Below are 25,358 nucleotides of genomic sequence, written 5' to 3' on the forward strand. Positions count from 1 at the left end.
TAATCTACTTCTATTTTTGCCTGTATCTTTTAGAATGATTACTGTATCTCTTAAAGTTCTATACTTTTATTATGCTTACCAATTTTTGTCAGTGTTTAAAAATCTAGCAACTTCAAATTTGTCTCAATTATTACATAGTCGAACCATAAAAACAATTTCCAAAATAAAATTATATAAACAACAGACAATGATGTTACAGTCTTGATATAGAAACAGAAATTCGTTTTCTTATCCTCTTGTTCTCCTTTACCTTTTATCACCTTCTTTAGCTCCTATGCCACATTTTCTAATTATTATATCCACTTTAATGAACTCAAGATATCAAAATGAAATGGAATATACTGCCATATTAATTATTTAAGATATTTAAATCCTCTTAGTGCTTTCTAAAACTTTTAAAGGAGTTCTCTTGATACCAAAATTAATACCATGGAAAGAAACTCAAATAAAAATTCATAAATGTGGATTATGATCTTGTTTCTGTCACTACCATGTATTGTAGTCTCTCATGAGATATCTCTTCTAAACTAGAAAATCTATAAACCCTTCTAACATTATATACATTGATGCATAAAATAGTATGTATGTGTGTTTAGGCAGTATTTTTCTTTCTGTGCCAACTATATTTCAATTAGCATAGGTGTATACCATATTGTCTTTGTCCTTTTATCATTGAATGGAGGTTGAGTTTTGAGAGTAATGCTGACATACACATGGAAATGCAGACATTTAATACATATAATGTTTTCATTCCCTCTGAAAATAGCCAAAAATTGATTTTCTGGATTACATGGGTAGAATTTTTTAAAGAAAATTCCATACTATTTTTCATAATGACTCTACCAATTAACTTTTCTGCTGGTAATGTGTAAACTTCCACTTTTCTCCACATTCTTATCTAAAGTATCATTTATCTTTATGATAGTAACCATCCAAACATTATATGAAGTGATAACTCCTTGTGGTTTTTATTTGAATTTCCCTGATGACTAGTGCTATTGTGCTCTTATACCTAGTAGCCATTTGTGTGTCCTCTTTAAAGAAATATCTGTCCATGTCCTTTTAATTTTAAATTTGGTTATTTTTTAAATTTAGTTTTGCTTTTCAATTGTTTGGGTTCCATATATATTTTTGACAATAACCCTTTATGTGATATATTGTATGCAAATATTTTCTCCTTTTCCCGAAGTTGTCTCTATATTCTGTTGATAGTTTCCTTTGTTGGGTAGATATTTTTAGTTTAATGAAATCCCAATTTCCTATTTTTTACTTTTGTTCCTTGCAAGTTTCAGATGACATTCAGAAAATCACTATGATGAAGGTTTTCTCTCTGTTTCCTCTAGTAGCTTTACAGTTACAAGTCATACATTTAGGTATATAATGTATTAGGAGTTGAATTTTGTACATGCTATGGGATAAGACACAATTTCCATTCTTCTGCATGTGGCAATGCAGTTTCCCTAACTCGATTTATTGAAGAAACCATACTTTATACATTGGATATTCTTGATACTTTTTTTGAAAATCAGTTGACCATATATTTATGCAGATTTATTGCTGAGCTTTCTATTCTGCGCCAATGGTCTATGTTTCTGTTTTTATGCCAGGACCATATTATTTTGATTACTGTAGCTGTGCAATATATTTTGAAATTAAGATGTGTGAAATCTCCAAATTGGTTCCCTTGCTAGAATTGCTTTCACTTTTCAGGTTCTTTTGTAATTCCATAAAAAATTTAGGATTGTTTTCTCTATTTCCATAAAAATGCCACTGGAACTTTGACAGAGGTATAATTGAATCTGTAGGATGCTTTGGGTACTGTGGGCATTTCAACAGTTATTAAAGATGTTTTCACCATGTTCAACATGAAATTTTCTTTTCTTGTATTGTCTTTGTCTGGATTTGGTATCAAGGAAATGCTGTTCTCATAAGAAGAGTTTGGAAGTATTTCCTTCTCTTCATTTTTTTTGTGAAAGTATAAGAAAGATTGGTATTAATTGTCATATTTTCTCCAAGTTATGGTTTATTATATCAAAATCAGCCAAAAGAAAAGTTCAATTATAAGTCAAATGCAGACCTTCCAGATGGTTTTCTCCCACTGGGGACAAGATGGTACTAGTTTCACAGCATCAATGTGTAACAATATGAATGGCCCAATGCTAACTATGGAAGGTTGCCTGATGTTGGTGTCTCTCCCTCCTTCTCTCTATATAGACCTATGTGTGTGTGTGTGTGTGTGTGTGTGTGTGTGTGTGTGTATTTTTTTTAATTTAACTTTTGAGACAGGATCTTGCAAAGTCTCTAAGGGTCTCACTGTGTTGCTGAGTCTGGTCTCAAAATTGCAATCTTCCTGCCTCAGTTTCCCAAAATGCTGGGGATATAAGTGTACACTACCATGCTCAACTTAGGTATATTTTTAATTGACAAATGAAAATAAATATATGAATTTAAGACATATTACGTAATATTTATATATTGCAACAATGAAGTTGTCCTAGACTGTTTCTTAGATTTTCTGTTTCTTCATGATTCTAAATTTGTAGGTTGTTATAGGTTTTTAGGAATTTTTCCATTTATTCTGTTACCTAACTTCTTATTTATACATACACACACACACACACACACACACACACACACACATATTTATATACATATATATTTTACTCTCACATATATGTATGTACATATATGTATACATGTAATCATGACATATATGTGTGTGTATATATAAAGATATATATATATAAAATCTTTAATGAATATATAATTAATATATAAAATGTATAGTAATTATATATATAAAATCTTTAATGAACCTTTGCATTTCTCTAAATATCAATTATAAGGTATCCTTTCTCATCTCCAACTTTGTGTGTTTGTATTTTATCCCTTGTTTTCTTGGTGTATCTCAAATTTGTTTATCATTGCAAAATACAGACTCTCAGCTTTCTTGATCTCTTTTATTTATTTATTTTTTTTGTACCTGGAATTGAACCCAGGGGTGCTTAACCACTGAGCCACATCTAAACCCTTTTTTATCTTATTTTTTATTTTGAGACAGGATCTCGCTAAATTGCTTAAGGCTTTGCTCAATTGTTGAGGCTGGCTTTGAACTTCTAATCCTCTTGCCTCTGCCTCCCAAGCTGCTGTGATTACAGGTGTGTGTCACCACACCTGGCTGATCTTTGTTTTTCTAGTCTCCGTTTCATTTGCTTTTACTGTAATCTTCATTATTTCCTTATTTTCCCTAATTTTATGCTTAGTTTGCTCTTCATTTTCTATCTCTTTGGAGTGAAAACTAGGTTTATTTAAAAATATGAAAAGGGAGAGAGAAGGGAAAGCTTATGGAAATGGTAGGAGACCTTCAATGATACACAAAATTATAAGAGGTTATGATGGGCAAGGGGGAAGGGGAAAAGGGAGAGAATTGAGCAACAGCAGAAGAGACAGAGAGGGAAGATGGGAGGGGAGGGGAGGGGGGATAATAGGGGATAGGAAAGGTAGCAGAATACAACAGTCACTAATATGCCATTATGTAAAAATGTGAGTATGTAACAGATGTGATTCTGCAATCTGTATTTGGGGTAAAAATGGGAGTTCAAAACCCAATTGAGTCAAATGTATGAAAGATGATATATCATGAGCTCTGTAATGTTTTGAACAATCAATAAAAAAAAGAAAAAAATATGATTCTTTTTTTTCTTAATATAGGCATTTATTGCTTTAAACACTTCTTTGGCTTCATCCTGTAAGTTTTGATATGTTGTTTTTCTATTTTTATTTGTCTCAAAAAGTTTTAGAATTTTACTTTTGATTTCTACTCTTATTAATTTATTATTTAGGAAGGTGTGTGTGTGTGTGTGTGTGTGTGTGTGTGTGTGTGTCTATTTTCATATATTTGTGAATTTTAAAAAATTCTTTCTATTATCGATTTTTAGTTTTTATACCATTGTAGGAATAGATGCTCAATAAAATTTCACTCTTCTTAAATATGTTAAGATTTGTCTTGTGGACTAATGTATGATCTATCCTGGAAAGTTTCCATATAAACTTGAAAGAAATATGCATTATGCTCTATATTATAATATGTACATGTCTCTTAGGGCTATTTGGTCTATAGGGTTGTTAATTTCTGCTCTTAGAGGTATTCTTTCTGAATTATCTATCATCTGTTCTCAAAAGTCATGTATTGAAGTTCCTTTTATTGTACTGCTGGCACATTTTGTGTCATTTTTGTCTTCTTAATTTCAAAATTTTCTTAGGGCATTTGTGTAAGACAAAGAGAAACAATAGTGATTCATATTGTGAAAAGGTTTGCAGGCAGTCAGGTGTTTGGTGTTAATTTTCATTGAGATGTGAAGCGCTTAGAATAATTTTAACATGATCCAAGTAGGTTCTGTGTTAGAAATAAATTTTCAGAAAGTAATAATGAAATCACATAAACCATCTAGAAAGTTGCTAGACTCACTCATTATGGAAGAAGATGGTTACTTAAATCACTATTCATTGGTGTTATGGTTTGGCTATGAGGTGTAAGCTCCTATGGTTAATATAGAAATGTGTAGAGGTGAAATGATTAGATTATGAGGTCTAGTTCCTACTGAGTCTTTCCTAATTCAGACAAAGTTGGGTGTTGACAATAGGTAGGTAGGGTGAAGCAGTGGAAGTAAATGGGGACATGGTTTTGGAGTATATATTTTGTCCCTGGTATCTCCATCTCTCTTTGCTTTCTAGTGTTATGGACCAGGATATATGGGAATTAACCAAACAGACTCCATTTTACCCTGAGACTCCATGTCATGTAAGAAATGCTTCTCCCATGTGAAAACCCTGCCTTTGTATCCATCAAGAGTTGCTTACCATAGCATACTAGGCAACAAAAAATGGAAATTATTACACACTATACTTCTGCAATGTACCCTAACAACATAGAATGTTAATGTTTGTCTAGATGTTAGTAACCATTCTTTAAGTTGTACTCAACTAGGATCATTTTGACCCACTTCCCCTTCTGTTTATGATTTTAGATCTCATGATTTTTATTTATGGTTTTGAATCATAACAACAGCGACTTATGATTAATGTGGTTTTGCACTACAAAGATTTGTTCTAACTACTGGAGGGGGTCGAAAGATAAGGACTTGCAGCCTGCTCCTGCACACTGCTGGTGAATCTGCACCACCAGCTTATGAATAAATGTTTCATGTCCTGCTTCAAGACTAACCCAGTACTTTTTTACAATCTTTCCATAACACTAGTTGCCATAAGTTCAGTAGGTTTCCTCCATGACACCAGTACACCTTGATGATATACCTTACTTAGGCTTAGCAAAATGGAGTTGGAGGACTGTAGATGGAACTTCTGAAACCCCTGACACAATATAAATTTTTCATTCTCTAAGTTGTTCTTGTTGACATTTTTGTCACAACAATAAAAAGCTGACTTAAATAATTGAGAAAGATTTAAGTTTTTTTTCTTCTTTTAAATTTTAAAAACAAAAAAATTTACTTTTAGAATGAATGGTGTTGTGAAAGGCTCAACCATAACTGCAATATGTTGTGCCTGAGTAATTGAAAACAGAGGTGTTCATGAAATAGAAAACTTCATTATAAACTCAATAGAAACTAGAGATTGATTAGAATATAGGTTTGGACCAAAGTAAATTTTACTTTATAATATATTGTTATTTGACACATTCATCAGTTTTTTCCTAAATCACCTCTGATTAGACCATAATAGACCAGTTTCTGAACTTTGTAAAAATTAAATAGCTGCACCTCTGACATTTATAGGACAATAGGGGCACAAAAATTTTGAGGAAGCTTAATGTCTTCCCTTGAAATAATAAAAATTAGCATACTGAGAAATATTTCCTATATTATTCTTTAACAAAATAAGTTTTCATGCTTTTTTGAAAGAATATTAAGATTCATCATGTTACTGTTAGAAGTATAACACATTGGATGGACATTTAATTGCTTTTTATCATACTTATTTTTTAAATATTATTGTATGATTAGAGAAATGTGTCTAACCCAGCTTCTTCAGGTCTCAGTAGGCTGTGAGTAAAACTCAAGTTGATCAATAGTAATTTTTAAAAAATATCTGATTTTTGCTTTCGTACTACTGCAAAACTTGTCTTTTCTTCAAATTGACCTCAGAGAAAATGGTGGAAAAGGGAAAGCAAGGTAGAGACTGGGAATATTATACTAAATATTGATATGTTCATTACTATCAGAAAAAAGAGATGGAATTATATTGACTCTCTTTAGAATTCGGTAGTCTGTGAATAGACCTACTGGGAGAATGCTTTGATTTCAAATAAAAACAACAACAAAATCTTTATTTAAATTAAGATTTATAAATAAATTAACTTTTCTGATTTGTATTAGGAAAAAATAAATCCAAATTTCAGGTAAACACTAGGCTATTTCATCTGGATTTTTGCAGAAAGTTTCTTCTGGATGCATAGAATGAGTTTGGAAGTGTTCTCTTCCTTTCTTTTTCCTAGAATAATTTGAGAAGTTTGGGAATTAGTTGTTGTTTAATAGTTTTGTTGAATTCAGCTGTGAATCTATCTGGTCCTAGGCTTTTTATTTTTGATGTTCAAAATTTTATTATTTTTATATTTTTAAAATTTCTCCTTCGATCTCATTGTTAGTTGGAAATCAGTATAGAAGTTTCTCAAAAGAGTATGTGTGTTGGCTTGATCCCCAGGATGGTGCTATTAGGAAGTAGTGGAACCTTTAAGATGTGGGATCTAATGAGAGATTCAGTTCATTAGTGGTATGCACTTAAATGGGATGGTGAGAACCTCACCTTTTTGTTCTCTTCTTTTGCTTCCTGGTCAAGAAGTGAGTCATTTTGTTCTACTATCTACTCCTGCCATTTTGTGCTGCCTTGACAAAAACCCAAACCAAAGACCAACCAAATCTGGATTGTAACTTCTAAAACTATGAGCTAAAATAAACCTTTTCCTTTTATTAAGTTTATTTTCTCAGACATTTTTTGTAGTGCTGAAATATCGACATATATATATATTACATATACGCACACACATATATATATGTGTGTGTGTGTGTGTATGTAATCTTTTCTTAGATTATAATTTTTTAAATATTTATTTTTTGTAGTTGTAGTTATACACAATAACTTTATTTTATTTATTTATATGTGGTGCTGAGGATTGAACCCAGGGTCTTGAAGGTGTGAGGCAAGCGCTCTACCACTGAGCCATAAACCCAGCCCTAGATTATAAATTTATGACAAGGAAATTATTAAAAATATTTTGTCACCTACAAACACACTGTTTAGCCAGGAGTCTGTGACAGGTGAAACACAATTTTGAGTCCAGCCTCAGGAACTTAGTGAGGCCCTAAGCAACTTAGCAACAATCTGTGATTAAAAAAAGAATAAAAAAATATTAATACCTCAGAATCTGTTTCTATTAATCTGAAAGAAGGCTTTCATTGAGTAAATACTAGTTGAATACATTAAATACTTTATGAAGCAGGTGATTACCTACTCTAAGATACCAGTAAATGGAATTTATTTCAGTTGTATTTATTGTGTTATTTTGAATTAGAGACAAAAGTTGACAGACTATAGTACAAAAGTCTAGTGACATTAGTGATATATAATTATCAGATCTGGAATCCTTTTTAAGATATGGCTTTTTGTTGTCTACATATTTTTGTCATGTCACTTTAACATAGTAAGTAGCCTGCTTTCAATTGCTGAGATCAAATGATTAATTTGTTAAGACAATTGCTTTGTGTATACTTTGCTTTAAAACATTATTTCTTTAAACATATTGACATTTAGTGATGAAATCTAGTTGATGTAAGTGCAATTCGCTTCTTAAAAAAATTTTATTTACGCTTAGCCTATGCCATATAGAGCAAAACCATCATTATGTAGTGAGTATGTGCAGCAATATAAAAAAAATAAATTGAAGCTGATTTTGTATAATTATTCATGGTTTTGTTCCATTCCATCATTAATCAAAAGTCAAATTTTAGAATCAAAATTTATTTTATTAACATTACCAATAACTGGCTAAAAGTTTTTTAGAGAAAATATCAAAAATGCTTTAGTTCATATATTATAAGAGCACTGTGTGAGGACCTATAAAAGTGTTCTGATAGTAGAAGATATTAGCTTTGTCAACAATAAACAGTTTGCTATTCAAAACAGAAGTTGAATATGATCATATCGTTATTTTGAAATATGTTTCTGTCTTTGTGTATATTTCTTTTGTTTTCATTATGAGAGACTAAATATTGTTTGAATGGCCTTGAAGCAGTGGTCGTTTATATCTTGTGGAAACAGGCCTTTAGAGACTACAAGTGTATCAAACTTCAGTGGAGAAACAATTTCGTAATCTCATACATAGTTCTATAGTTCCAAGGGCAATCAGATAAAACATTTGTGACCTTCCATCTTTATTTTTAAAAATGAACCATGATTGAAACATTTATATATAATACACTCTTTAGAAAAGACCTTGCTGATAACAGGGTTTTAAAAGATTGATGCTCAGAATAAAAACTATTTTGACCTTCAATTCCTAACTTCATAGTGACTTTGAAGAGAAATCTTTGAAATTTTCAATAAGTAATTTAAAAACTACTATATAACTACATTTAACATAGATGTAGATAGAATATTTTTTACAACAACAATCCTGGGTGAAAATTATGCATGTTTTATATCAGCAATTGTAATTCTTATCAGTAAAAAAGAATGATCACAGCATTAGCAGAAAGCCAAAGTTTAACAATGCAAGAAGCACAACTTCAGCCTTGTACTGGGTTAGACCTATGGCCAATTGGCCAATGATATAGAGAGAAGAGAGCCCAGGTTAAGCAGGGAGCAATCAGAAAGGGACAGGATTGTCACAGAAGAAAGAATTTGGGAAATCTCCAGATCTGTAACAAAGAAGAACCCCAGTAAGATAAAATTTTAAAATTCATTCAGAATGAAAGAACCTATGGTCAAGTTCTGTAACACAGACAACTTTTGAAATAACCTTATATTATGAATTAAGATAAGATGTATATATGAACTGGCTGATTTTATTACCAAAAAAATCTTATTAAACATGGTAAAGTATAACTGCATAATTACCAGTAACTTTCAAAAGCTTATCTTTCAATAATCAGAGAACTACTTAACAATAGGTTGAAGGCAAATAAATCCACTCAGATGAAAAGTGGTCCAGGTTATAGGGTCCTAATTTTAGCTGTCAAACAAAGCAATGCCAGTTTTTTACTATTTTCTTGATAGCTTGATTTTCTACTCCATTTAGAATTGGGCTATATGTAGTGGCTGCCATAGCATTAATCCTCATGTAAGAAAATTGCCAAAATCCAAGCTTGACTTAGAGGATGGCTCAGACATATCCCCGGGAGTAAATAGCCATGTTTATGATCCAATAAAACAGCCACCATGATAAAAGCTAACTCAATCTGAAATGGGTAAGACTACTTTGCCAAATAGGGAGAGTAATGTTAACTGAGTAAATCTGATTGTCACACACACACACACACACACACACACACACACACACGGGTGGGGGGTGGGGGTGGTGCAATTAATAGTAAAGATGGCACTAGGACACAGAGAGGAGTAGATTCTGAGAATGTGGTTCAAATACAGCAGAGGCTGAACAAACATTAAGCTCCTGAGGCATTGAGAATATAATCCAGACCTCAAATCTTTTTGAAATTGTTCAGGATCTTAGGTAAAAAGTTATCTTCATGTTTACGTAAGTTTTTTGAAATTCCAGTTGCCAGCAAATCCCTGCCAATTGATTAATAGTGTGAGTATGTCTTTTACAAACTCAAAATCTCCATCATTATTCTTACTTTCCTTCTGTTTCATTGTTGTGTGTGAAGTCATTTTAACACTTTTGCATCTACAGTGGTCTTCATTAATACTTCACATTCTTAAAATCTTTCTTCCATAGTGAATAACACATAGCCAATCAAATATTCTTAATGATGAACTATTGAACAGTTGAAAGACAACATGGAGATTCTTTTCTAGGTTATAAGTCATATTTTTACATAACTTTTTTACTTTGCAAAATATCTGTGTGGTGACAGAGGAGGAAACATTGATTCTAAACACAAAAGGCCAAAATTATTAAAGACATACAAAGAAAAAACACACCACCAAGAGCAAATAAAGATGGCAGAATAGAAGTGTAACTTCCCTGGTGGATCCATGCCATGCACCAAGAAAAGCAGACAGACAGCTTTCAACAAGGTGGGTGAATCATAAAAAATTACAGGGGAGTTTGTTGGAATTCAATAGTAGACTCTCAAAACAGATCGGGGACTCAGGAGAACTTGTATGATAAAATAAGGGGAAAGATTTTCAGTTCACAGCTATGATGGTAGCTGGAGGCACAAACCAGAATAGTTCCTATGTAAACACAATAAAGTGATAAAGGAATTAAAGGAATCCCCATTCTTGGGAAGACTGAAGTGTATCAGGGTATGGACAGCTTAGAGATCAGAGACACTGCTTGAAAAAACAAAAAGCTGCGTTGTATAGTATGCACATAAGGGAGGGAATCCATCACCTTTTTCTGTGACACGCATGGAGGACAGCAGAGGGAACCATTTAAAAGCCATGGTACTGAGGGGCTGGCAGCTGGGGGAGCCAATTACTGGCAAACCCAAATCTGGCCTGAAAAACATGCTGGGCAAACCCACGTTGCATAACAGGCTGTTCTTAAGTGACCAGAAGAAAATCAAGAGGTTTACACCATGAAACACTGGTTTCAGAAATTCATCTAACATTCCCTCCCCTTCCAACTCACTGCTTGCGGCACTGGCTGGAAGAGAAGCACCTGACCAGGAATTTAAAAATGCCAAGGCATAAGAGAATGAGTTTGGAAGCTTGATCAAAGACCAGGAATTCTGAGGTCTACAAGCCAAGTAGTGGGGTAAGAATAAGCTCATACACTAAGCATGAAACCCAAAGGAGATTCCTGAGGTGCAGTCTTCCAAAATAGACTGACAATTGCAGGTCCTTGGAAGTGCAATGACTTAAAATCTCCAGAATAATAGGCTCCCAGCAAAAAGCATTCCTTAGTTTACCTCCCACCTCCAGGAATTCAGCCTCCAGGACTAACCCTCTCACCATAGGAACCACAACATACTGAGAGTGGAGGGAAGGGGAGTTGAGAAACTTTTGAGTTCCAACAGAAACAATTGTTCATTTTTCCATCAAGATCCCTTTTTTCCCCCTCTTTCATATTTTTTTCCATTTTTGAAACCAAGTATTTATTCTTCATAATAGAGAATAGGGATACTTTGTATTAGACAGAGGAACATGAAGGGAGAGAAGGGGTATATGGGGAGAAAAGATAAAGAATGAATCGGACATTATGACCCTATGTGCATATATGATTATATGACTGGCATAATTTGACATCATGTACAACCAGAAGAATGAGAAGTGTTATAATTCATAAGGCCATGTGCATTAGCAAAAAAAAATATATGCATGCACACACATGAGAAATTTAGAACATGAAAAAACTTATTTAGTAAACTGCTTCCTGTATCGATTTTACTTTGTCTTCTGTATTTTGCTTTCTTATTGATCTTAGAATAAACAGAGTAGACAACACAGAAGCTGCTTTGTTGATTTCAAAGACTCACTGTGCTTGGGGAACAAAATGGTTCAACTCAACTAACTTTTAAATAATTGGAAGCACAAGAAAAAGAGAAATATTTCCTGCACATTAAAATTACAAAATTGTGAACTTTTGGGGAGGGAGATGAGGAGAGAAAGAGGAAACACTGGAGATTCAAATGGAGTAAATTATATTTAATGCATGTACTATTATATAAAAATGAACTCCACTATTATGTAGAATTATAATGCATTCATAAAACATTAAAAAGTAAATTGTGAATGTTTAAATTAAAACATACATAGATACCCACACATTTAACTTGAAGAAATTATAGTAGTTTTGGTAATAAATCTCTTCATTGATGCAGAAAATCACATCTTGTATTGATAATGAAACTTCCAATTTGTTTACCTTCTGAACTGCTCACACACACAGCCCTTGACCTTTAGAAAGACAGAATGCTATCTTATGATAGTTAAAAGAGAAGCTCTAGGGAAGCTTGGGCTTCCCCAAGGAATGACATAAGAGCTTTGTACTTCTTCCTTTTTACATCAATTTAATTTTTTTTCCACTTTTAAGTCACCCAATTATTGTGCTATAAAAATGTAAAATCAAAAGAACACTTTTTGTTATTCCATTCCCCCTTTCACATAGACACTTTCTCATAAGTGGTTGTTTAAGAGACCCTCTTATGTATAAGTCTTGGAGAAAAAAAATGGCACAATAGTACTTGTGCAAAACTCTCTCTCCAGTACTGGTAAAATGACATCAGGGACTCTAGTGTATTTTGTGGTAAAATATTTGTGCTGAGCATAAGATGACAGTTACAAATCTTGGTGGCTTTAAGATGACTCAGCAGAACCTCACCTTGGGAGAATGATTATCCTTGCATTCCACAACGTATCTACAGATGAAACCATTTTCAATACATTAAAGTAGCAATGACCTTGTTTCTTTTAATGAGCTTTGATTTCCAAAGCTACCACTGTGGGACTGTGGAATAATTTTACTTTGTAAAATGCATTCCTATTCTCAAATGTAAAACTCTGAATTTCTGAGATTCATACTGGATTTAAATCTCAGAGGACCTGCAATGTGGATGAATTCCTGAAATAGGTTGGAGTTACTATTGTATGTGATTTTTAATTGGTTACATTTTAAATACCTTCAAGTTCTTTGGTGAACTTTAGAGAAGACAGAAAAATGAAAGGTGAATTTTTTTTACATATTTAGTTAAACAATTTCCTTATTGTTTTTGAATGTATTCTGATCTATGTTGCTAGCTTTGCAAGGCAGAATTAAATATATCTCATTTAGTTTTGCATGAAAGCAAAATATTACTTTTTATTGAAGGATAATTTAATGGAACAAAAAATTTTCTCGATGAAGAAAAACTATGTTTCAAAGTGTCCTGTCACATGATATTTGATATTTTCAGATTGGTTTGCTAGCTTTGCATATATAAGATTTCTGCAGTAGCTATCTGGAAGAAATATCAGAGTTAGTGAATTGTAAATCCACTAAAGATTAGGAACAATTTATTCTATTTTGCATTATAAAAGTTCCTACAATGTTACATAAAATGCAAATCTAACCAGTCAGATCCCACTGACTGCATCTTTTCAAAAGAACTGTTTTTTGCCTTATAAGAAATGGGTATATAAAATGATTATGAGAATAACAGAATAATAAAACCAAAAGCAAAGGAGTAGTTGGAATAGGCAAACAGTAATAAAACAAATTCATCCACATTTCCTCTTAAGTTCCTTTTGACTTTCAATATCTAATTTAATTCCGAATTATTTTGGAGTTGAAAGGCTTCCTGTAGTGGGCTGGCTGGCCTTTAAGAAGTCTCCAGTCCTGGCATTTCTTTGTGGAATTAGCCAATTTCTAGGTTCTGTCTGTCAAGTTTTCAAGACACAGAGGCACTGTTTACCCAGAGATTGAGGGCAAAGCCTACTCTTAAATGTGAGGTCACATTAACCAAGATCCTAGAGGAGTATATAAATCTTAAAGTAGAATTTATTAATTTTTAGTAGAGGAGTATGACTTTTATGCATATCACAATGGTTGAATTGCCATCATCAGCACATTGGCAAATCTGAACAAGAATAAAAAATTGGAGTGAGCAAGAATAAAATTGGAGAGTGTATAGTGCAGGCTGTTGTCTCCTGTGGCATCTAAAGATCTTTTTTGTCTTTGAAACTATCACAATGAAAGCTGCATTCTTATATCTTTGTTTTTGAATAATCCTAAATTTTGTATCTTTACATTTTGGTACACATTCTACAAATATATTTTATTGGCATTTTTTATGTTTTATATTTTTCAGACAAAGTACATAGTGGCTCTATATTTTCTGTATGTTTAAGATAAAGTAAGATAATATCCATGTCTTCTCTATATTTTCTAATTTATCTGTTAATAATAGCCTTATGTTTGATATATATTTACATTGCATTTCTTTTCTGACTTTTCATTCAAAATTAATATAATAAACACAATGAATATGTTACATACTTAAATATGGCAGCACATCTTAATTCCCTAGAATAATAACAAAGTATAGTAAATATTTGGATTGCTGTATATTAATTGTGTTGCAGTCTTAAAGTTCTTATCAACAAAAATTGCATAAAGGTAAAATTTTATCATATACCAGTTTCTCTTAGACTGAAATAAATGGGATTCGTATTCCATATAACTTCGGAAACATTTTCTAAAAATTATATAATACTTTTTAAATTTGAAAGACATTCACATATTGCTTGATTGGGGATTGGACTTCATCAACTATACTAAGCTCACTGTCATGTGTGTTAAGATTATAGAGCAGAATTGCATACTATCACAAATGAGTGAAATCTGGTTCCCCTTTGTTTTAGTTATCTACTAAAATACATGGTTAACATTCTTACATTCAGGAAGACTCCAAATTTAAATAATTAATGACTATCTTTCTCTCAACTTGTTATATAATTAATGTTTTCTATAAGAATTATCAGGTCCCTGATCTAGGCACCAAGGCAGGAAGCCAAACATAGGTCTTTCCAGTTTTCAGAGATTTCTGAAACAACTAATACTTACCATTTCTATTGTTAAAACTTTACTGGAAACATACATGTTCTAAATTAAGCATATAATATTGATATTGTTTCTTTAGTATCTTCCAGGGCTATCAGGATGGGAAGATACTTCATTCTGAAAGAGAAGTTCCAGTCTTGTTCTTAGTTTAATCATTCTTTCTTAAAGCAACATTCAGACTGCTATTACCAATCTCATAAGAGATTAACCTAAGTGTTTCTCTAGTTTGTTAAAAATTTGGAAGCTGTTGACTGAGATTGAGAGACTCATTTTTTTTTATTTCAGCCTTTTCATTGTAGAGATTGGACCTTGATTTATGATTTTCATTGGATTTATTCACTCCTTTCTATCTTTTCTCTATGATATTACTGTTATTTTTCTGCTGGTCTCCCTTTTCTTTAAATTTCTGGCTATTACTTTTCCTATAGATCATTTATTCTTATTTTTTCTCAATGTATAGTGTATATGTTTTTCTACCTCTCTATTGTTTGTGAGGTTTCAAAAGCCTGATTTTTAAGCATTATCAGTAGGAATTCAGTATTCCACCTTCCCGATGTCAAGAAAAGCACACCATCTATTTGTTTCCTTTAATGTTTGGATAACTTTCCAAGTAACTTATAAACAAAAAGTATATGTCTTAATTGGGATATGGACATAAGTTGGATGTGGCTATTTGGTTTTGTAAATACAAGAAATTTTATCACTAAACTTTGGTTCAAATTCTTTCCCTAGAATTCATCAAGGGAAATCTATGAACTGGAGCTGAAGAGTTAATGAACAGAATCTTAATTGTTAGCAGTACTTTCCCTCCCATATCTGTTTTTAAAAGATTTAAAGACCTGAAGAGTCTTTAGAATTAGGTGATTAAGTATGTAACTGTCCAGATCCTGAGATACAACACATGACACACCCAAATATGTCAATAGAGAGCTTTTCATAAAGGGGCTTTCTACAAAGTGAAGACTGAGGTCAGAGAACCCACAAAGGCTCGATGAAGCTCTCAGGGATCACCCAGAGCAAACTATCTACTTGGCCTATTTATATTTTAAATATGAGATACAGTCTATGGAGAAAAATTTAGTACAAAGGAAGGATAAAAGAGATCATTAAGGGCACTTATCATTTTAAAGTATATTGTTTAAGTAATACCAAAGCATTTGCATTCTATATTAATTTTAATTATTATATTATTTGTGTCATTATGTACAATTTTTCTTGATTTAACTTCCAATTTTTAATTAATTAATTATTATTATTTTTTTGCTCCTGGTTTTGCCCTTTGTATCCTCAGCACATTACTTTAATTGTCTACTATCTTGGGAAAATATGTGTGAGAAATTTTATGAGTATCCATAATCAAATATTAAAGTATTTGAATTGTTCGACTCAAAGCTAAAATCAAGTGTGAAGCCCATAATATCATTTCTATAATTTTCCATAATTTTTTGCCCATAATGTCCATTGCTATTACTTACAAATTACCTAGTTAAGGTGAATTCTTACACTTGCGACTTCAAATTATCCTAGGAATTGCTACAGAAATTTTTCCTTTAGTGTGCATCTCTGTTTTTCTCTGTACAAGAATATTCTCACCAACCTTCAAATATATTGCTATTTCTCCTGCACTAATATATATGCAATTCTTTGCACCCCCCATACCAACTTCAAACATAGCTTTTTTCTTTAATTATTTTTTTCATTATTTTTCTTTCATTATTTTACAATAAAAACATTTATTTTCATTATTTTTACAATAAGAGTCAAACCCTGTGTCTTTTTTCTCTTTCTTGGACACATTCCAATCAAACTTTTGATCCTGTCTTTTAACCAAGGATTCAGTATCTATTTAGTGCTACTATGAGGAATCCCATTGGTCATGTAAGATTCTCACATTTCTTGACCAATCAGTAGCATTTGTCAAAGTTGATCTCACATTCTCTCTCTCATAAAATTCACTTCACTTTCAGGATCTCATAAATCATTCTATCTGTGTCTTTATCTCTCTGTGGTTTTTTTTCTTCTATCACACCAACTGCTATTTCTTAATCTTTTTTTCTTATTTTCATTCATATCCCACTCTGTACATGTTTGAAAGCTCTAGGACTTAATCCCTGACCTCTGTTAGCCTACTAACTACCACTTTTGGGGGAAGTTTATTGAGTTTTACATATTCAATATTATTTATGTGTTGATGGCTTCAATTTTATATTGTTGCCAAATATATCCCTTGATATCTGTATTCATTTTTCGAAGCATCTACTTGATTTATTTATCCAGATGAGTTAATAGCACCTTAAATTTAATATGCCAGAAACTGAGTATTTTATATTCATCACTGCCAAAACTGCTTTTCTTGTAGTGTTCTCTATTTCAGCAAATAGAATTGTCATTCTTTGGCCAAATTACTCTAGTTACAAGTAATTCTTCTCCTTTTCTCATACCCCATGTATGCCTTTAAAATTGATAAATTAGCATCAAATACTTTAACATCAATAAAACAGATTTTCATTCTTCCACACTATAACATATTCCTGCTGTTTGCTGCAAATATTAAGTCAGTGATTCTTGTTTGAATTTTCACTGATAGTATTATACTTCAAATCACAATTGTTGGTAGTATTGAGAAAAATGTGAACTGCTGTATCAAGTACCCTGACATCAAATTTGCTTAATTCTACAAGCATTATTTCTTTTATAAATAGTCCTCACAAACCTGCCAGACTTGGAAAGTTTAGAGAGCATACAGACACCAATGTATTGCCAAGCATTCCTTCCAATACTTTTTTTTTTTTTTTTTTTGCCTTTTAGGCAGTTTCTTCAAAGTGCAACAATTTTCTTTCTTTTTATTTCTTAGGACCTTACATTCATGCATTTATATACCAACACAAATATTTTTATCAGTATTAAAATAGGTATCTAATTAAGTTAATATTACATTGTTTTCCATGTTTCATTACTTGTACAATCAAAAAAAGTTTTTTTTGAAATTTCATATTTCTATCTAAGATATGATTTCAAAAGTTTATATTTGGTGGGGCTGAAGGTAGAGTTCAGTGTTTAGTATGCCAGAGGCTCTGGGTTTGAACCTCAGCACTGCAAAGAAGAAAAAAAAATTTTATTATTATAAACTTTTAAAACTTACTGATAAAGTATCAAATTTTACTTTTTTCAATAATACTATATTCTATGAAATAATGCTCTGATACCACTAAAATATATTAAAATAATTTCTTCATTAATATTGAAAAATATAATCTCTCCCTAAACTTTTATTTCTGTACCATTTACTTCATAGTAATTCATACCAATTTTTATGATCAAAAACATTAATTTGATTGTTGTCTCTTGGTGAAAATATATGAAAGTATATAGAAACTTATTTATTATTAACTTTGATTTTTAAAATTTTTATTTGCTTTAATTAGTTATATATGACAGTAAAATATATTTATGCACTTTGATATATCATGCATAGATAGAATATAATTTCTCATTTTTCTGAGTGTACATGTTTTAGAATCACATTGGTCATGCAGTCACATATATACATAAAGTAATAATGTCTGCTTTGTTCTATTATCCTTCCTATCCCCATATGCCCTCCCCTTCCCTCCCTTCACTTCTCTCTAACTAATCTAAGGTAACTCTATTCTTCTCTAGTTCACCCCCCCCCCAATTGTGAATTAGCATCTGTATATTTGAACCAAAACATAATAAAAAATATTTACCAATACCATGATGTAACCTGACTTCAATAAATATACATTTAATATTAAATATAAGTGTTTTATTATAGATATTTTTCAGAGATATATTGTTTCCAGAATACAATCAGCTATTGGAGAGTGAAATTAATCAAATTGTTTTAATGTATATATAATTATGCCACAATGAAACCCACAATTCTGTATAAATAATGTGCTCCAATTAGATATAGAAGATAATTACCAATTGCTAAGAGAAAATTTTCAGCATAATTTTTGGTCTTGTTAGATGTTATTATTTAAAAATTTTATCCATGTATATCATGAAATATTTAGGAAAGAATTCCAGGATAAGACAGTGGCACTCAATGATTTCAATTTATACTAATTCCTGCCTCCCCCATAACCACAATCACAAAGAATTTTTTAGAAACAGATTTATTCTTGAAAGTAAAAATTTGAAACTGGTTAAGTTGGCTTTTCATCACTGTGATCAAAATACCTGACAAGAATGACTTAGAGGAGAAAAGGCTTATTTTGGCTCATAGTTTCAGAAGTTCAGCTGATGGTTGGCTGACTTTGTGGCTCTGGGCCCACAGTGAGAACATCATGGCAGAGGGGCATGGCAGAGGAAAGCAGGTCAGGACATGATAAACAGAAATCTGAGAGCTCCACTCTATAAGGACTAAATGTAAACCTCATAGGCATGTTCCCTGTGACCTGTTTCCTCCAGTCACACTCTACCTGCCTATTGTTACCACCTAGTTAACTCATATTAGTGGATTAATCCACATCATAGGCTATAATTCACATAATCTAATAATTTCACTTCTGAGCATTGTTGTATTCTCTTTTGGGGGACACATCATATTTCAATCATAACAAAATCATCCAGATTTATAAAAAACAATTAATTAGTCTTTAGGAATCTAGAAACATTTAAAATATATCACCAAAATTTTTAAATGATAATATATTTATGCAACCTCTTTAACATAATCACAAAGTGCTACCAAAAAAATACACATTTTAAATTTAAATCTCTTTACAACATAGTGTTATTTAAGTGATTTTACTTTTAACTCATAACTTTTAAATGTATTTATTTTTTATTATCAAGTAAAAATATATATTTTATATACAACATTCTTTTTTGATATATGTATACTTTGTGGAATATAAAATTCAAGCTATGTAACATATGGATTACTGCCCATTCTTATTTATTTTTGTGATGAGAAAACTTAAAATACACTCTTAGCAATTTTCAAATACATAATATATTGTTATTAACTGCAGTTGTTGTCATCGTATATGATAGACCTCTTGAACCATAGACTTTGAGGCACTGTGTGCATACTCCATATTTTCTGTATCCATTCATCTGTTTTTGGAATACTCAAATTATGTTCATCTCTTGGCTATTGTGAATAATGTTACAATGAACATGGAAGTGTAAGTAAGTATGTGTTATATCTTGGGTTTGAATATCCCTCCAAAGGCACATGTATTGATAGCCTGGTCCCCAGCTGGTATCGCTATTGGGATGTTGTGGAATCTTTCGGATGTGGGACCTAACTGAAGGAACGAGGTCCCTGGGGATGCTTTGGAATTCTGTTTCCTTTCTATCTCCATCTCTCTGCCTTTTTGTTTCTCTCTCTGTCTGCTTCTAGATTATTATGAGACAAGCAATTCCCCCCCCCCATTCTTTCTGTCATGATTTTTTTGCCTCACTACCGTCCCAGAACAATGAAGCCAAGTGACATGAGTAAAACTTCTGAAACCACAAGTCAAAAAAATCTTTCCTAATTTAAGTTGATTTCTTCAGGTACTTTGTCATAGTGACAGAAAGCTAACACAGTACATTTAGATATACTGATTTCATAACACTTAGACTTGGATTGCTGGTCATATGGTTCTGTTCTTAACATTTTGAAGAAATCCAATCTTTTTGACATCCTAGTGGTACCAATTTATATTCCTAACAGTGCAGAAAGATTTCCTATTCTCCAAATTCTTGCCAACACTTGTTTTTGTTTTTGTTTTTGTTTTTGGTACTAGGGATTGAACTCAGAGGCACTCAGGGGCACTCAACCACTGAGCCACATCCCAGATTTATTTTGTATTTTATTTAGAGACGGGGTCTCACTGAATTGCTAATACCTCACCATTGATGAGGCTGGCTATGAATTTACAATCCTGCTGTCTCAGCCTCCCGAGCCACTGGGATTATAGTCATGTTCCACTGTGCCCAGCCACTTGTTATCTTTTTATTTAATTATTATTATTTGATATCATCCATTCCAAGACATATGAGGCCATAGTTTTTATCTTGTGGAATGAGTCTTTCCCATGGATACACAAAAACATTTGATGGGTGGAATACACTTGATTTTGCAACAGTGAGGGTTCCTCTGCAGATCTGACAGTTAAGGTCAGTGTTGATAACAACTGCAGGGACCCTCACCAGCCAATAGTGTAGATGTTGGTACTGGTGGCAAAGGCTGCTCTTTCTTCAGCAGTAATAACTGCTGAGTTTCTCCCAAGCTCTTTTCTCCCCTTAGGCAAGTTGAGGCTGAAGGGATCACTTTTGACGCTGGGTCCAGCTCAAGTACCTACTCTTAGTGGTGGTGGCACCAGTATCTGATTAAAGGCCTCCATACAGCAGCCACAGAACTGAGGCCTAAGAATGGGCATGCCTGAAGGGACAGTGGCTCTGAGATCCCAGATATAGCAACACTGGTGGTGTGTGTGTAGACACCCTCATTGCCACATTGGTAACAGAATGAGAAGTGTGAGTGCTCTTTGGTCACTGAGGTAGTTGCCTGATGCCCTAGCACTCCCTTGTGATGTTGGTAAAAATATGCAAGTTCCAGATGCTTGTGAGGTCAAGTGGGTTAGGGCAGAACCAAAGTCTCCCTGGCCGCTGAGCCAGTGCCCAGGGTGAAGGCATGAACAGTCAGCCATTTGGCTCCAGGCCCTGAGTGGAAATTAGCTTACTATTGCAACAGATCTGGTTTCTGAGGCATGGTTAGGCCTTTGTAGCCACAAAATATGAATTGTGAGTGTACAAATTCAAGATCCTGTAGCTTCAAGTGTGTGGATGTACAGGGACCAGAGTAGGTGGCCTCAATGATAGATTGGCTCAATATTGGATGCTTCTTGGAAAGAAGGTGAGTAGGGTGTGTGCAGCTACATCTCTGTCTCTGTGGACTGAGGCATATGAGCTAAGGTCAAGTTCTCTTTCAGTAAATATGCCTGTTTGCATATCAACCACAGGTGTTTCACTCTGCTGTAAAGTGGCACATATTGACAGTGAAGGAAAAACCTTTATTTCCCTCTAAAACTAAAAATGAAAATTTCTGTCCTAAGACTGGACTATATAATTATTGAAATTATCACAGTGATAATTTTGATAAATAAGCCAGAATATAAAAATTACCTTTCTCTTGTATTCTTAAAATGAATCAACTAAAATATATTAAAATACTTCCCTTACTTTTGCAAGCACTCATAAATTGCAAAGATAGAAGAAATTTTCATTCAAAGTGCAATCATTTTTAATGGTTTAAAAAAAACAGAAATTTTTAGAAATTCTTATTACTTAGAATATGATTATAGTATATTTTTTATTGAAATAAGGGTACTTATATTACTGGGACTATCAAGAAAGTCAAAATTTTATATCACATCATAAAGTTCATTTTCTAATGCACTTGCCAGGGTAAAGGTGCTGACATAATGGATTCTACAGAAAATCATCTTTATACAGCAATTAAAGAGTTTGCAATGAGTAGATCACCTATTATATTACTATACTAATTTGCTGTTAACTCTCAAAGGAATTAAAACTTGGCCTCATTTTTTATTTTCACACAAACACATATGCTCTTTGCTTTCCTCCTTCTGAGTTACTCATCTTCTATGTTTTAAATGTGCATTTCCAGCTATTATAATCATTTAGAATTGACTATCTTTCAGGAAATTGAATACTGTCATAAAGAAAATACCCAGACCATTTAAAAAACTTGACTGTTGGGAATATGAGATGGTTCTTATGGACCTTACAAGACTAAGAATAAGTACAAAACAAAATATTATTTGTTCTGTTCCTCTAACTTACAGTCTCAGAGATTGTATGTGATCTCTAAAATAAATGTTGATCTAGGTTTATTCTTGACATTGAATTAAACACATTTAAGTACAGAGGTCTCTGTATTAAGCATTTTATTGTGAAGTATCGCCAGCTTCCTAGTTTCTATTAGCAAAATTAATAGCAGTTAAATATGAAATTACTGTTATCTATCTCATTGGAGAAAAATTTACTCATTTCATTTCATTTGCCATGGTGCTAATAACTTATTTTCTGAATATGTAATTTAACCAAATTAAAAAGACATATTCAAACACATCTGCTTCACATAATGATTAATAATATTTTTAAAAATCTAGATGATTTTCACTCTACTCCATGAATTATTAAGATACAGTTGTTCACATTACAAAAAATGAGATCTCAAAATTTATTTTATTTTTTTTAAAGTTATATTATTTGAAACAATCACTAATAGAGAATATTTCACCACTTTTGGATCCCGAAAATAGTTTTTCAAAGAGTATGAGTACCTTTCACACCTTATGTCTAAATCATCTTCCTAAAATGGCATATCTGTAGTTATTTTTCTTGGCCAAGATTTAAAATTAATATGCCCATCTGATATGTAATGTTGATTTCAACCAGAAGAATTAATCTCTTAAACAGAACTTACTTTCTTTATAATGGTTTTATGTACCTGTTTTAGTGATTCTAATTAAATGTATGCCTGATGTTTAGAAGTTTTATCCTGAATGATGTATGAGAAATAGTTGATAATTTTAGAATTATTCTAGAATCAGCAGGTATTGGTATCAAAAACCTTTTGATAATTGATTAAACCATTTGAGAGTAAAAGAAAACTTTGAGCAGGAAACTTCTTGAAAACATCTGAAGAATACTTGAGGTGAAGATAAAACTTTAATCTGGAGTAAAGTTGGATGTGAATTTAAGGACGGAGAGAATTATAATTCTGTTGGATATCAGAGACAGGTAATTTTTGTCTATCTATCCGTCTATCCATCTCTCCATCCATCAGTCATAATTTATATCCTCGAATCAACATTTAAGTCTATGGCACATAGCCATAGACTAACAACCATGCTGACTAGTATTACTACTTTAATTTTATGCCAAGAAACCTCAAGTGGATCCTCAGATCTGAGTAGACAATTTAATGCTTTCCTTAGTCAATTTACTTTCCTTCTTTCAAGAAGCATTTTCTCACTATATTTCTTCCCTCTTAAATGTACAATACTCCTTTTCTATTCTTACCTTTAGCTGGTAGATTTGTTTTCTGGTATATTGAGAAATTAGAAAGTTAATTTCTATATTTTCTACCTCCAAGTTACATAAACATTCATGTGTATGTCTCCTGACTCTTTCATTCCAGGACAAATGGCCCATGCAGCTGTCTGTCCGAGTAATATCATTTGTAATCTAGATCTTACCACTTTCTTTCCATTTACGGACTTTTTACCTACAATCAACTAGTGTCTTCTGCATCACAGTATGCTTCTCTCTTTCTGTGCTAAGTCATCCCTACCAGGATATCAACAGGTTTTAATATTAACTAATTAATTAGAAAAAACCCTCACATGTTCTATTTTGAATTCTTTCTTGCATCTTTGCCTTGTATTAAAGTAAGAATCCTTTTTTCACAAGTCAAAAGTGAGTGCATAGTGAGTAAGCAACCACATCTGTGAGGACAGTGTTGTTATCTCTGGTTTGCCATCCTACCCCATTAAACTTTGAGTCTCTTTCGTGTATGCTATCCATATTTCATGCCTCTAAATTTGGAACCCACAACAGATTTTCTAGTTCCTCATATATGTACTATATCTTAGGTAATTTCATTTGTTCTTATAACCATAATGCCATATACAGTATTGATACATACCAAATTATTTATTTGTTTTAGAATGTTCCATAAATTCTTATGTCTGTCTGCCCCACATAGACACTTGGTTTATATCCTTAAAATTCACTACTTCCCTTGTCTTTCACATTCATAGCAAGCTATTATTTTAGTTGTTCAGTTCAAAAATAATGTAGTCATGTTTGAGTACTCCTTTTCTCCTGTCAAAAGTCCATCAACAAACTCCAGTAGATGGATCTACTTTGATAATATATCCAGAATATGATACTCACCACTCCACCATATGCTGAAATACCATCTCTTTTATCCCGAGCTGTTGTGATGGCTTTCTGCTTGCTTACATATCATCTACCTATGCACACACTTGCACACACACAAACATACACATACACAGCACAACATTTTCTATGCCTTACCTATTCTTCATATTCTCCACATGGCAATGAAAGGGATTGCTGGCATATCAAATCACATCTTTGTTAAAATCTCCAATGCTTTTTCATCTCTCCTAAAACAAAGTCTAAAGTCTAAGGTTCTTACATGAACTGGCTCTCTGATATTACTGACATTTCCTTCTGCACCCCAGTTGGCTCACTCACACAGACTTCTTGATGTTACTAAATTCACTAAACACTCAAATGCTTTTCATTTCTGTTGTTTTTATCTTTAAAGGTCATTCCTGTATATCTTCATGACTCAGACCTTCAATTCTTCCAGGTCTTTGTTCAAATGTTACCTATCGGAGAGTGCTTTCCTCCCTGAATACTGAATACTCCTTTGACAATAGGACTCACTGTGCTCTCTGACACACTGGTATTTTTTTGGCTATTTATTGTTTACCTTTATTTTTCCAGGTTATGAAAGCAGGAACTTTGTTCTGTTCACTGTGCCTACAAAAGTACTTCCCATAAAGAAACATTATATAAATATATTTTAAATAGA

At 32.5% G+C, this 25,358-nt stretch overlaps 1 long non-coding RNA gene across 1 annotated transcript in view; it reads right to left on the reverse strand.

Moving 5' to 3' along the window:
- LOC144365293 (uncharacterized) overlaps nucleotides 1-25,010 on the reverse strand; it is a 132,053-nt gene extending 107,043 nt beyond the window's left edge. Inside the window, exon 1 of the long non-coding RNA XR_013423601.1 lies at nucleotides 24,833-25,010. This is a non-coding gene — a long non-coding RNA (uncharacterized LOC144365293). The remainder of the gene's footprint in view (nucleotides 1-24,832) is intronic.
- Nucleotides 25,011-25,358: the final 348 nt, after the last annotated feature.

Source organism: Ictidomys tridecemlineatus, chromosome 7 (genome assembly GCF_052094955.1).
Source record: "Ictidomys tridecemlineatus isolate mIctTri1 chromosome 7, mIctTri1.hap1, whole genome shotgun sequence".
NCBI classification, from domain to species: Eukaryota; Metazoa; Chordata; class Mammalia; order Rodentia; family Sciuridae; genus Ictidomys; species Ictidomys tridecemlineatus.